The 12947-nt window shown below is 44.7% G+C and overlaps 1 protein-coding gene across 7 annotated transcripts in view; it reads left to right on the plus strand.

Annotated features, from left to right (window-relative positions):
- Positions 1–12947, plus strand: part of LDLRAD4 (low density lipoprotein receptor class A domain containing 4) — a 445676-nt gene that overhangs the window by 251301 nt on the left and 181428 nt on the right. Inside the window, exons 1-2 of one of the 7 annotated variants that reach the window (XM_055239560.2) lie at positions 4832–4911; positions 6666–6847. The exons of 5 other annotated variants lie outside the window; for them this stretch is intronic. The gene's annotated coding sequence lies outside the window, so the exon portion shown is untranslated. Of the gene's footprint in view, positions 1–4831; positions 4912–6665; positions 6848–12947 lie in introns of those variants that run through there. One more of the 7 variants, XM_063641750.1, reaches the window with a different exon arrangement.

Here is a 12947-nt window from a genome sequence, read left to right on the forward strand (position 1 = left end):
AGATACAAAATTAGCCGGGGGTGGTGGTGGGTCCCTTTGGTCCCAGCTACTTGGGAGGCTGAGGTGGGAGGATCACCTGAGCCTAAGAGGTTGAGGCTGCAGTGAGCTGTGATCATGCCAGTGCACTCCAGCCTGGGCCACAGAGTGAGACCTTGTTTCACCAAAAAAAAAAAAAAAAAATGGAAAATCAAACAATATAATATACCACATTTATAGAATGAAAGAAAAAAAAATGAGATCTTCTCAACAGACACAGAAAAGGCATTTGACAAAATCTTAACCTTCTTTGATTATAAAAACACAAAAAAACCTAGAAATAGAAGGAACTTCTTCAACAAGATAAAAGGCATGTCCTTGTCCAGCTGGGTGCCTCTAACAAAATACCATGTACGAGGTGGCCTGTAAACAACAGAGGTGTATTTCTCATTGTTCTGGAGGTCGGAAGTCTGAGATCGGGGCACCACCAGAGTCTGTGTCTCGTGGAGGCCTGTTCCCTGGTTCATAGATGGAACATTCTTGTTATATCTTCACATGGTGGAAGGGGCCAGCCAGCTCTCTGGGATCTCTTTTATAAGGACACTAATCCCATTTATGAGGGCTCTGCCCTCATGACCTAATCACCTCCCGAAGGCTCCACTTCCTAATATCCTCACACTGGGAATTAGGATTCAACATGTGAGTTGTAGTGGGACACAAACATTCAGTCTATAGCAGGGTATTTATGAAAAACCTACTAACACTGTACTCAGTGGTGAAAGCTTTAACCCCTAAGACAAGGAACAAGAGAGGATACCCACTTTAACCAATGCTGTTCAACATTGTACTCCAGGTTCTAGCCAGAGCAACTAGACAAGAAAAAGAAATAAAAGGCATCCAGTTGCAAAGAAAAGAATGAAAACTATCCCTGTTCAAAAATGACATGATCTTCTGTATAGAATATCTCCGAGACTCCACAAGAAAGCTACTAGAACTAATAGATGAATTCAGCAGAATTGCTGGGAACAAGATCAACATGCAAAAATCAAGTGTGTTTCTATACATGTGCCATGAACAATCTGAAAAGGAAATTAACAAAGTCATTTCATTTAAATTAGCTCTAAAAGAATAAAATACCTGGAAGTAAATTTAACCCAGGAAGAAAGATTTGTACACTGAAAATAATACAAAGTATTGCTGAAAGAAATTAAAGTTACCTAATTAAATGGAAAGACCCATATTCATGAGTAAGAAGACTTAGTATAGCTAACATGTAAATACTACCTAAAGCCGTCTACAGATGCAATACAATCCCTATCAAAATTCTAACAACCTTTCACTTTTGCAAAAGCTGATCTTAAGATTCATATAGAATTTCAAGGCACACCTTACAGCCAACACAGTCTTGAGAAAGAACAAAGTCAGAGGACTCACACTTCCCAGTTTCAAAATTTACAAAAGTACTGTAATCAACACGGTGTAGTGTGGACTTAAGGATAGATGCATAGACCTATGAAGAGAACTGAGAGTCTGGACATCCACACAGCTATGGCCGGATGAGTGGATGATTTTTGATAAGGGCTCCAAGTCCATTTAATGGGAAAGAATAGTCTTTTCAACAAATGATGCTGGGGCAACTGGGTTTTCACATCAAAAGAAGGGAGTTGGACCCTATCTCATATCAGATACAAAAATTAGCTTGAAATGTATCAATGACTTACATTTAAGAGCCAAGAGCATAAAATTCTTAGGAGAAAACATAGGGGTAAGTTTTCATGATGTTGGATATGGCAGTGGGTTCTTAGCTATGACACCCGAAGTATGAACAACAAAAGAAAAAAAAACAGAGAAATTTGACTTTATCAAAATGAAAGACTTGTGTGCATCCAAAGACATTATTAAGAGAGTAAAAAGACATCCTACAAAATGGGAGAAAATATTTGCAAGTCATTTATCTGATGAGGGCTTATTATTCAGAATATATAAAGAACTGCAAATCAAAACCACAATGAGATACCATCTCACACCAGTTAGAATGGCAATCATTAAAAAGTCAGGAAACAACAGGTGCTGGAGAGGATGTGGAGAAATAGGAACACTTTTACACTGTTGGTGGGACTGTAAACTAGTTCAACCACTGTGGAAGTCAGTGTGGCGATTCCTCAGGGATCTAGAACTAGAAATACCATTTGACCCAGCAATCCCATTACTGGTTATATACCCAAAGGATTATAAATCATGCTGCTATAAAGACACATGCACACGTATATTTATTGTGGCACTATTCACAATAGCAAAGACTTGGAACCAACCCAAATGTCCAACAATGATAGACTGGATTAAGAAAATGTGGCACATATACACCATGGAATACTATGCAGCCATAAAAAATGATGAGTTCATGTCCTTTGTAGGGACATGGATGAAGCTAGAAACCATCATTCTCAGCAAACTATCGCAAGGACAAAAAACCAAACACCACATGTTCTCACTCATAGGTAGGAATTGCACAATGAGAACACATGGACACAGGAAGGGGAACATCACACACCAGGGCCTGTCCTGGGGTGGGGGTAGGGGAGAGGGATAGCATTAGGAGATACACCTAATGTTAAATGACAAGTTAACGGGTGCAGCACACCAACGTGGCACATGTATACATATGTAACTAACCTGCACGTTGTGTACATGTACCCTAAAACTTAAAGTATAATAAAATAAAAAAAGAACTACTAAAAAACTCAACAACAAAAGGACAAATAGCCAAACACAAAAATGGGCAAAGGGCTTAAATAGACAGTTCTCCAAAGAAGATATGCAATGGCCAATAAACAAACGAAAACATACCCAGTATTCTTAGTTATTTGAGAAAGGAAAATCAAAACCACAATGAGATACCACTTCACATTTACCAGAGGGGTTATGATTTTAAAAATCGGAAAATAACAAGCACTGGCAAAGATGTGGAGAAATTGGAACCCCTTTTTATTACTGATAGGAGTTTAAAACGATGCAGCTACTATGGAAAACAGTTTGATGGTTTCTCTACAAGTTAAACATACAATTATCATATGATGCAACAATTCCACTCCTAGGTGTACAACCAAAAGAATTGAAAACAAGGACCGGAACAGGTATTTGTACCCACTGTTCATTACAGCATTATTCACAATGGCCAGAGGGTGGAAATAACTTATAAGTCTATCAACTGATGAGGAGATAATAAATGTGGTATATCCATGTGATGAAATATTACTCAGCCATAAAAAGGAATGAAGTTTGGATGAACCTTGGAAAACATTATGCTAAGTGGAATAAGCCAGTGACTAAAATATAAGATATGACAAATATATGATACTGCTTATATGAAATATCTAGCATACACAAGCTCAGAGAGACAGGAAGTGGATTAGAGGTTACCAGGAGCTTGGGAGGGAAGAATTGAGACTTTACTGCTTGATGGTTACAGAGTTTTGTGTTCAGGGAAGAGATTTGGAAATGGATGGTGGTGACAGTTGCACAACAGTGCAAATGTTAGTAATACCACTGAATTGTGTCTCAGTTACTGGGAGGCTGAAGAGGGAGGATTGTTTGAGCCAGGGATTTCGAGGCTGGCCTGGGCAACATTGTGAGACTCCATCTCTAAAAATAAATCTAAAAATGATTAAAGTGGCAACATTTGTTATATATATTTTACTACAATAAAAAGTTAGAAAAAATTGTGGGACTCTTTGGAGTGCAATTAACAACATTGAGTTTTATTTCTCCTTCTCCAGACTAACATCTAACAGGTCTGTGGATCAGAAATGATGGTGGAATAGTTGCCCTCTGACATAGCTGTAGACCGTGTGGAAATGGTATTCAGTAAACCCTTGACGTCCAAAGCGGTACACATGCAGACCTTTGCAAATCTCCAATAGAGGGCTGCAGAAATGTTTGTAGAGTCTCTTGACTTTCTTCAGACTCATATTTTCATAGAGAAATAAGTCTTTCCTGTGTATTTTCTCACGTGCAAGTTTAATCTCTCGTGAATGGTCGTGTTTCATGGGGAAATAAAGTTTTCAGCACTTTGGAAGTGTGTATAAGGATGGTTAGAAAATCATACTGTCAGGTTGAGATGTGGATTCTCATCCTTCCGCCGACGCCTCACCAACCCAGCGCTTGGCCACCATCCTTGTGGCACGTAATTCGTGTCTGCCACAGCAAAATAGCCAATGTCCTGGAGCCCTGAGCCCTGTGATGTGTAGGAAGTCACCCTGCCCCTGTCTGGCATCTGGTATGAGCTCTAGGCATGTTTGTTGAATGAGTTAGTGAGTTAGTCATTGTCAGTCAGAGGCACATGCTGGGATGTGTTGCGGGAAGTGGAGCGCTGGCCCTCTGGTCATGGCACTCCCGCCTTCGTGCTCTGGTATGGGCCTGGGTGAGGGTGCAGGGGTGTCTGCTGGGGTCAGTTCTGCTTCCCTGGATCCCAGCCACCCTCCTCGGCCACACACAGCACTGACCTCACTCCCCATGTGCTGCCCTGCTCTCAACTTCCACTTCTCCCCAGTGTCTTGGGCAAGCAGAGTGCCCACAAAGACCCCTGTTAGGACGCATGCCTAACAGGGGTCTTTGTGGCCCTGGTAACCAACCGCCCTCTCCCTGTCCACCGGCCACTGCAGCTGCATTCACCTCTCCATGCCCAGGCTGCCCTGGTGAAAAGAAGCTCGTTTGTAGACAAAGTGTGGGAGTGTCTTTACTGTGGGTGAAAGAGCAAACTTGGGGATCTCTTTGCAAAGTGCTGGAGATTGTTAATGATATCATAATTAGTAGGCAGCACTCAAAGTGTTATGACATCATTAACCGGTGATGGTTGTACTCCCTGGCCTTTCTAACTGGCTTGTTGTGATTGGGCCCCAAGGCTGCCTGGCCCTCCGTGAGACCATGTCTGAACAGGTACCTGAGAGTTAGACCCATGCGCTGGGTCTGGGTGAGGCTGTGTGTAGATCACACTGGCTGTACCTTTGCCCTGTCCTGCTGCTCTCACTGTCTGCTGTGTCGGGACACTGAGCAGAGGTGGTGGTGGAATGCACACAGCACAGCGTGTAACGGTGCGTGTGGGCTCCCCGCTGGAAGGGATGTAGCATTGTTTTTCTTTCGTAATGGAGAAAAGAGGGGAAGAAAAGGCCCAGGCACTGGTTATCCAACTCTTGTACATCCGATCACTGTCCTGAGATTCAGAAGGTCTGGGATGTTCTGAGAATTTGCATTTCTGACAAGTTTGCAGAGGGTAATGCTGATGCTGCTGGTTCAAGGACCCACTCAGAGAGTCAGTGGCTTGGAGCACTGGAGGGCTCCATGGAGCTGGGGAGGATGGAGGGATGACAGCCTCGGGATGGCACAAGGAGGTGCCGGGTGAAGAGGAGGTGCTGGAGGCAGGATGGAGCAGCCCACAGTGGTACTTGGGATGGCCCCGTGGCTTCTGCCAAGCCAAATTCTCCTGTTTCATAAGAATTGCTCACTGGGGAGACTCCATTTTTCTTGAAGAACAGTGTTGTTTGTTTAATTTTTTTTTCTTTCAGGCATATATAGAATCTTTGGCACTATAAAAAGCATTTACTACATAATTAATACCTACTTGTTCTCAGAGAAGACACAATCTTATAAGGGGAAGTCATGGGAAGAAGGAAGCTCTGGTCATAACACGATTTCCACCTTCTGTGCAGAGAATCTGCACTCTTAGTTGTAGCAGAAGGGTTTTGTTTGGGTGAATTCATCTTCACCACTGGAAGACGCCACCCACCTCCCAGCCAACCCCCTCCCTGGACCGAGGGTGGACGGGCCTGGCCATCAGGGGAGGCCTCGCATTGTGCCATCCAGCTGGGGCTTGGCCACGGCCAATCTGAGGCAGTGTAGGTTCCTGAGCCCATTGTCTTTGAAGTCCCTGCAACCAGATCAGCTCTCTGCCCTCTGAGATCCCAGGGCTGTCGAGCTCTTTGAAGCCTGCAAATGGGACAGCACTGGCCTTCCTCCTTTTCATTCAGCCACTGGACGGGGCTGGCCCACAAGCCAGCAAATAAAAGAAGTCATTTAAGCTTCGATTTCAGATAAAAGACTTGAGGTTCATGAAATGTTCCAGCATAACAGTGCAGCTTCTGTTCTGTGCTGCAAAACACATTAGAATACAAACAAAGGGGCCGCTCCGTGGAGCCCGCAGGATCCCGACCCTGTCCAGGCTGGGTGCCAGGTCTGAGGGTTGGGGCATCCTCTGAGCCAATGAGAAACCCACCTGGCGGGCTCCTCTGTCCTGTTCACCCACCCACTCCCATCCATTCTGTCTTCTTACCTTAATTTGCACCTACTTGGCCTTAATGTTGGCAGAAAGGTTATGGAGAGACAGTTTAAGGTCAAGTGCAATAAAATGATTTTATTTACACATCACATAGGTCCCTGGTTAATACACTGCAGAATGTTCTACTCTCATGAATAATCTTGCTTCACAAACATACTCCATGTTTGTTTTCACTGGGTAGAAAGGGACAGGTTTCATAGTTAACAGGGAGCGCATCTGAGCAAACAGGTACCTTTTTCTTGAGTAATGTGTAGAGAACGTTTTGTGGTAGTGTTTATGTCTGTCTTTTACAAACGTTAGGAGATAGTGTTAATTCTTTACTCATCATCTCAGTATGTCATTATCATTCTCTGAACAGCATTTGTTTGTAGAAGTCAACATTAATTAATCTTCTCAACTGAAATGAAAATACTTTATGGGAATACACTGAGAACCCCCCGCCCCCGCCTGCCAGCACATCAGATGGATTGAAACACTTGAAGGCAGAATATAGTTAACAGAAAAAGCAAACCTAATTATAACCTAAAGATCATACATCAGGTGAGTTATGTTCATTTCGAAACAGAGACATTAAAAATGTGTCTTCTTCTTGCCCAGGCGAAAATCCCACAAGGGAAAGAAAAAGAGCACGTGGCCTGGATTCTTAATCCCATCTCCAGCTTCTCTAGTTGTTTATTGTAGGCATTTATCCCATAGTCTAGGTGTTTCTGCATGAAAATCATATCACAGCCAGACAGATTCAAAAACCTAGTGGGGGCTGGGCACTGTGGCTCATGCCTGTAATCCCAGCACTTTGGGAAGTTGAGGCAGGATGATAGCTTAAGGCCAGGAGTTTGAGTCTCTACAAAAAGTAAAAATTAGCTGGGTGTAGTGATGCACCTGTAGTAGTCCCACCTACTCAGGAGGCTGAGGTGGGAGGCTTGCTTGAGCCCAGTTAGAGGCTGCAGTGAGCTATGATTGTGTCACTACACTCCAGCCTGGGCAGCACAGTAAGATCCCATCTCTAAATATATATATATATATATATATATATATATAACACATTTATATGTTATATATATATATATATATATATATATATATAACACATTTATATGTTATATATATATATATATAACACATTTATATGTTATATATATTTATAATAGACATACGGGGGCAGGGCTTATACACCAGATCCAAATTCAAACACTTTCTTTTTGGGAGACGCAACCTCAGGCCCCAAAGTGAAGTTCCTGAGAGCCTGTGGCATTTGTCTCTGATCCAGGAACCACCTTAACCCCAGACAAATAGGACCCATGCTCTTGCTGATGTGGTTTGGCTCTGTGTCCCACCAGATCTGATGCTGAATTGTAATAATCCTCAGCATTGAAAGTCTGATAGGAGGTGGTTGGACCATGGGGGTGGTTTCTCGTTAATGGCTTAGCACCATCTGTTTGGTGCTGTTGTCACGGTAGTAAGTTCTCATGAGGTTCGGTTGTTTGAAAGTGTGCAGCACCCGCCTCATGCTCTCTTTCTCCTGCATTAGCCATTAAGATGTGCCTGCTCCCCCTTTGCCTTCCCCGTGATTGGAAGCTTCCTGAGGCTTCCCCAGAGGCAGAAACCACTATGCTTCTTGTGCAGGCCCCTGCAGAACTGTGAGCCAGTTAAACTTCTTTTTTAATATAAATTACCCAGTCTGAGGTATTTTTGACAGCAGTGTAAGAACAGACTAATACAGCCGCTAAGCCATGAGGAATCCTCAAGCAGCCCAGCCCCTGCAGCCCTTGGGCTGCACATTTCCTAGGTCAGCCTGCAAAAACCCTGAGTCAGACACATCCATCCCAACCTCAGGAGTCAGACACGTGTCAGATTCAAATGGACGCAACATTGGGAAGCGGCTCCCAGCCCACTGGGTGCAGGTCCAAGCCATTGCTCCCTCCATGCAGGACAGGAAGTGATGGTGTGGCCAGTGCAGCAGTCCTGATACCCCAGCGAGGACTTCGGGGCCAGGTAGGTCTTGCTCCCTTCCTCCTGGACCCAGAGGATGGTCTGCAGGGGAGCAGAGGAACTGGGATGGAAATGAAGCCAGTGCCTGGCCAGAGGGAGAGGGGCCACAGGTGCAGATCATGGGAGTGTCTGGAGACTCAAGAAGTAGAGTTGATTCTATGCCACATCCACCTGGCACCCTGTCTCAAAGACAACAACAACAACAAACAACATAAAGGTATTTGACTCCCGAGGTTAGGACGGCTATGTCTGACTCGGGGTTTTTGGGTGGCAGTTAGAGAGGACTCAGGCTGACCCAGGAAGTGTGCGGCCCAGGAGCTACAGGTGCTGGGGTTGGTGGAGGATTCCTCATGGTTTAGCATGAGCGTGAGTCCTGCTTATCTGGGGTTAAGATGGTTTATGGGTCATAGACAAATGCCATGGGCTCCCAGGAGCCACAGTTTGGGGCCTGAGGGTGCTTGCCCTGGGTCTGGGGTGGCCCCTCTTGATTGCTGGGAAGCCCCCAAAGAAGCCTTAGTCACATCCAGTGTTGACGCGACTCCAGAGGGAAGTGGAGCAGACAGGAGCCTCAAGGGTGCAAACGTTAAGTTCGCTGTTTTCAGTCTGTGCTTGGCACTTTCTTCACTAGATCTTTTTCACTTAGGTTAAACAATTCTTTCTCCCAGTATGAGGAATGCCAGATTCACAGTGGTGGCTCTGTTTTTTGTTTTGTTTTAAGAGATGTCTCACTCTGTGGCCCGGAGACAACAGGATCCCTGGAGCCCAGGAGCTTGAGGCTGGTTCACTGCAGCTTTGATCTCCTAGGCTCCAGGAATCCTTGTGGCTCAGCCTCCAGAGTAGCTGGGACTCTGGTGCTTGCCACCACACCCGGCTGATTTTTTTTTTTTTTTTTTGTAAAGACAGGTTCTTGCTATGTTGGCCAGGCTGGTCTTAAGCAATCCTCCTGCCTCAGCCTCCTAAAGTGCTGAGATTACAGGCGTGAGCCACTGGGCCCTGCCTGGCTGTTCTGTTTTGTATCAATTAATGCAGTGTGTGTTTTGTGGCCAATGTCCTGGGTGTCTTTATAGCTTATGGTGCACATGGACTCCCATTACCCTAAAACACAAGAAATCTTGTGAACAGCCAACAAGACCTGGCCTCTTCCCTCCAGAATTCACAGCCTCACCAGGAATACGTATGAAACAGCTAGCTCACAATAAGCAGCCATGCATGACTCCATGCTAAATTGTGTGGTGCAGATAATAAAAGACACAGTCATCAAAGGAGTCAAGGACAGTGGTATAGAAAGGTGGGGTGTGATTGTGCTTCATGACTCTAAGAGAGAAGAAAGGACATTGCAGAGGAACGAAAGAATTTGAGTGAAGGGATGGAGGAGGAAATGGAAATGGTCTGCTCACAGGTGCCCAGGAGATCGGCCTCACTGGAACAGGGTGTTTGTCAGGGGAACAGGAGGTCAGCCTCATTAGAATGGGGTGTTTGTCAGGGGAATCTGAGATATAGTTTGGATTAATCCGGGGGGACCAGACTGAAGGGTCTGTAAATCTGTAACAGATTTAAAACTCGGTATGTTGGCACATGGATGCCTTAAGTGCCTGTGGATTCCTTAAGTGCCTGTGAATTCCTTATGGAAGGGGCTCTGCTTTGTGGGTGAGAGGTGGCAAAGTCATGTTCAGGGGTCACATCTGGTCCAGACACATGTTTAACTTGGTGTATACACCTCACTGTTTTAAAAACGAAGTCCTCGTGTTTAAAAATTATAAATAAATTGCCAACATTAAGACTAAATTAGGAGACTTCATGTTAAAAATCCAGCCTGGTCCGGTGGCTCACATCTATAATCCCAGCACTTTGGGAGGCCAAGGCAGGAGGATCGCTTGAGTCCAGGAGTTTGAGACCAGCCTGGGCAATGTAGCAAGACCCCACCTCTAAAAAAAAATTAAGAATTAGCCTGGCATCATGGTGTCCACCTGTAGTTCCAGCTGCTCAGGAAGCTGAGGTGGGAGGATCCCTTGAGCCCAGGAGATCTAGGTGGCAGTGAGCTATGATTGCACCACGATACTCCAGCCTGGGCAACAGAGCAAGACCCTGTCTCAAAAAAAAAATCCAGTCATATTTCTTGCAAAAAATGGGAAGATGCAGTAGCAGGTGGGCTGCATGTCGCCTGTCCCTAGGCCCTCTCTGTCTCCTCCACACAGAGGCCAAGAGCCTCTACAGGATCTTGAGGCCCATCATGTTGTTTGCTCACAGCCCACTTCACTCACTGTGGGACCTGCTCGGTGCCTGGTGAGGACTGTTCCTGCCCCTAGGTGTGGTCTCCAGCAGATAGTTGCTTCAGCTTATATCTTTGGACAAAGGAATGGAGTGACATGGATAATACTTAAATTGGAATAGACTATGCCTTTTATCTGAAAAAGTTCTCTAATTATATTTTTCTTATCCTTTTTGATGTCTCAAGAAAACTCACTAAGATCCGTTTGTACAAACATGTTTGAATTTGACCTCACAATGGACTAGGCTTTGTAGGAGACTGAACTTGTGGTAATGAATACTACTAATTTTGGTGGAATTTTTCTGTGGTAAAGAATGAAACAAGGAATACCAGGAGGATTGGGCCCTAATTTTCCCCAGAGGGGACCTTCTTTTAGGCCTCACTTTATCTTCTAGCAAGACACTGTGGTGTTAGACTTCCACTTCTTGGCCTAAGCAAAGCTGGGGCCCCAACCCTCTTGGGCATGGGCGTTTGTTGATGGAACCATGGTCAGAAGAACAAGGAAGGAGGTCCACGAGGTGGGAAATGCACGCTTACCTGAGAAAGCATCCAGCAGCAGGTCCTCTGTGGCCACCCAGCTGCCTCCATGACCCATGAGAAACAGTAGCAGAATGCTTCTAGAAAAGCCCTCCCACCTGCCTCTGTCAGGCGGGATACTTGTCATGCATTTCTCTTCAGTACTGGCAGAAGCCCAAGAGGAGAAAACCTGACTCTGTGCAGGCAGCATGGCTTGGATGTTGATCTTTGGAAACAAAGAGGAGGCTTTCAAAGGCTGAGGGGAGAGCTCAGGTCATGGGATTATGGAATGGCAATTAGAGGTGTCTTCTAGACCAAGCCCCTCTTTTCATAGCTGAGAAAACTACAGTTTGGAAAGCAAAGCAGTGAGCCCAGGGGATATCTAAGTGCTTATGTGACCCCACATCTCTCACTCCTTTTGATGAGCCGTGTTCGCATTTCGAAAGGAGAAAGGGGGTGCAGAAGAGGCATCTGACGCAGGCCTTGCTTGACAGGCAGTCAAGGGCATCCCTCAAGTCAGTGTAGTCAAGGGCCAGGGCTGCAGGACAAATCCAGCAGGCACATCCCACTGGTTAGGGGAAACTGGCAGCTTTTCCGTGGTCCCTGGCTCGGATAATGCATCTCAGATCAACGAAGGATACCAAAGGCAGGTGCTTTTTACTCATCTGCTCCCACTGACTCCTTCATTCCCCTCCTTCCTGCTCCGGACCTACTTCTGATACAGTGAGGGGGAAAGACAAGAGTGGCAAGACAGTGTATTTTCTCTGGAACGTAGTCCGTCCCCCCCTCCTCACGGTCACTGCCTGAGCTCAGAGCCTCATCCGCTTTCCCCCAGACCCTCTTGACTCGGGGTTGTCTGAGAGCCTGCAGCATTGGCATCACCTGGGGCTTGTTGGACATGCTGACTCTTAGATTCCACCCAGGCCTACTGTAGCATATCTTCTGCTGTAACAGAATCGCCAGGTGATGAATATACACATCAAAGTTTCGGTGTGCTGCCTAGAAGGTCAGGATTAACAGTTGATATTTTCCTGTGGTCCCCAGCACCTATTCTCCTTTAATCCATTCTGAACATCAACTGGGTTCTAGTTTGAAAACAAAATTCAGCTGTGTCTGTTCTTTGCTTGAAATCCTTGCTTGGCTTCACATTGCTTTTTTCCTATATATCAACAATAAACAAGTGGAATTTGAAATTTAAAGCACAAAACCATTTATAATAGCATGCAAAAAATTAAATACTTAGGTAAATCTAACAAAATATGCATGAGATTTATATGAGGAAAACGACAAAACTGATTAAAGAAGTCAAAGAAGTCAATGGAGAAATATTCCAAGTTCATGGATAGGAAGACTTAATATAGTCAAGATGCCGGTTCTTCCCAAATTCATAAATGGATTCAATGCACTCCTCATAAAAATCCCAGTGAGTTGTTTTTTGGATACGGACAAACTGATTTTAAAGTTTATATGGAAAGGGAGAATGCCTGGAGTAGCCAACATAGTACTGAAGGGCAAGAGCAAAGGAGGAGAAATGATGCTGCCTGCCTTAAAGACTTACCATAAAGCTACAGGCATCAAGATAGGTTGGCAAAAGAACAGACAGTTGGATCAATCGACAGAGCAGAGAGCCCAGAAGCAGATCCACATAAAAATGTGGCCTATGAATCTTGACAAAGAAGTAAAGGTAATACGGTGGAGGCAAGATTATCTTTTCAACAAATGGTACTGAAACAGCTGGCTATCTACGTGCACACACAAAAAAATTGAATCTAAACATGGACCTTATACTTTTCACAAAAATTAATTCAAAATAGATCACAGGCTTAAATGTGAGACATAAAACTTAAAACTCCTAGAAGATAACAT

The sequence above is a fragment of the Symphalangus syndactylus genome, chromosome 1, assembly GCF_028878055.3.
Source record: "Symphalangus syndactylus isolate Jambi chromosome 1, NHGRI_mSymSyn1-v2.1_pri, whole genome shotgun sequence".
Taxonomy (NCBI): domain Eukaryota; kingdom Metazoa; phylum Chordata; class Mammalia; order Primates; family Hylobatidae; genus Symphalangus; species Symphalangus syndactylus.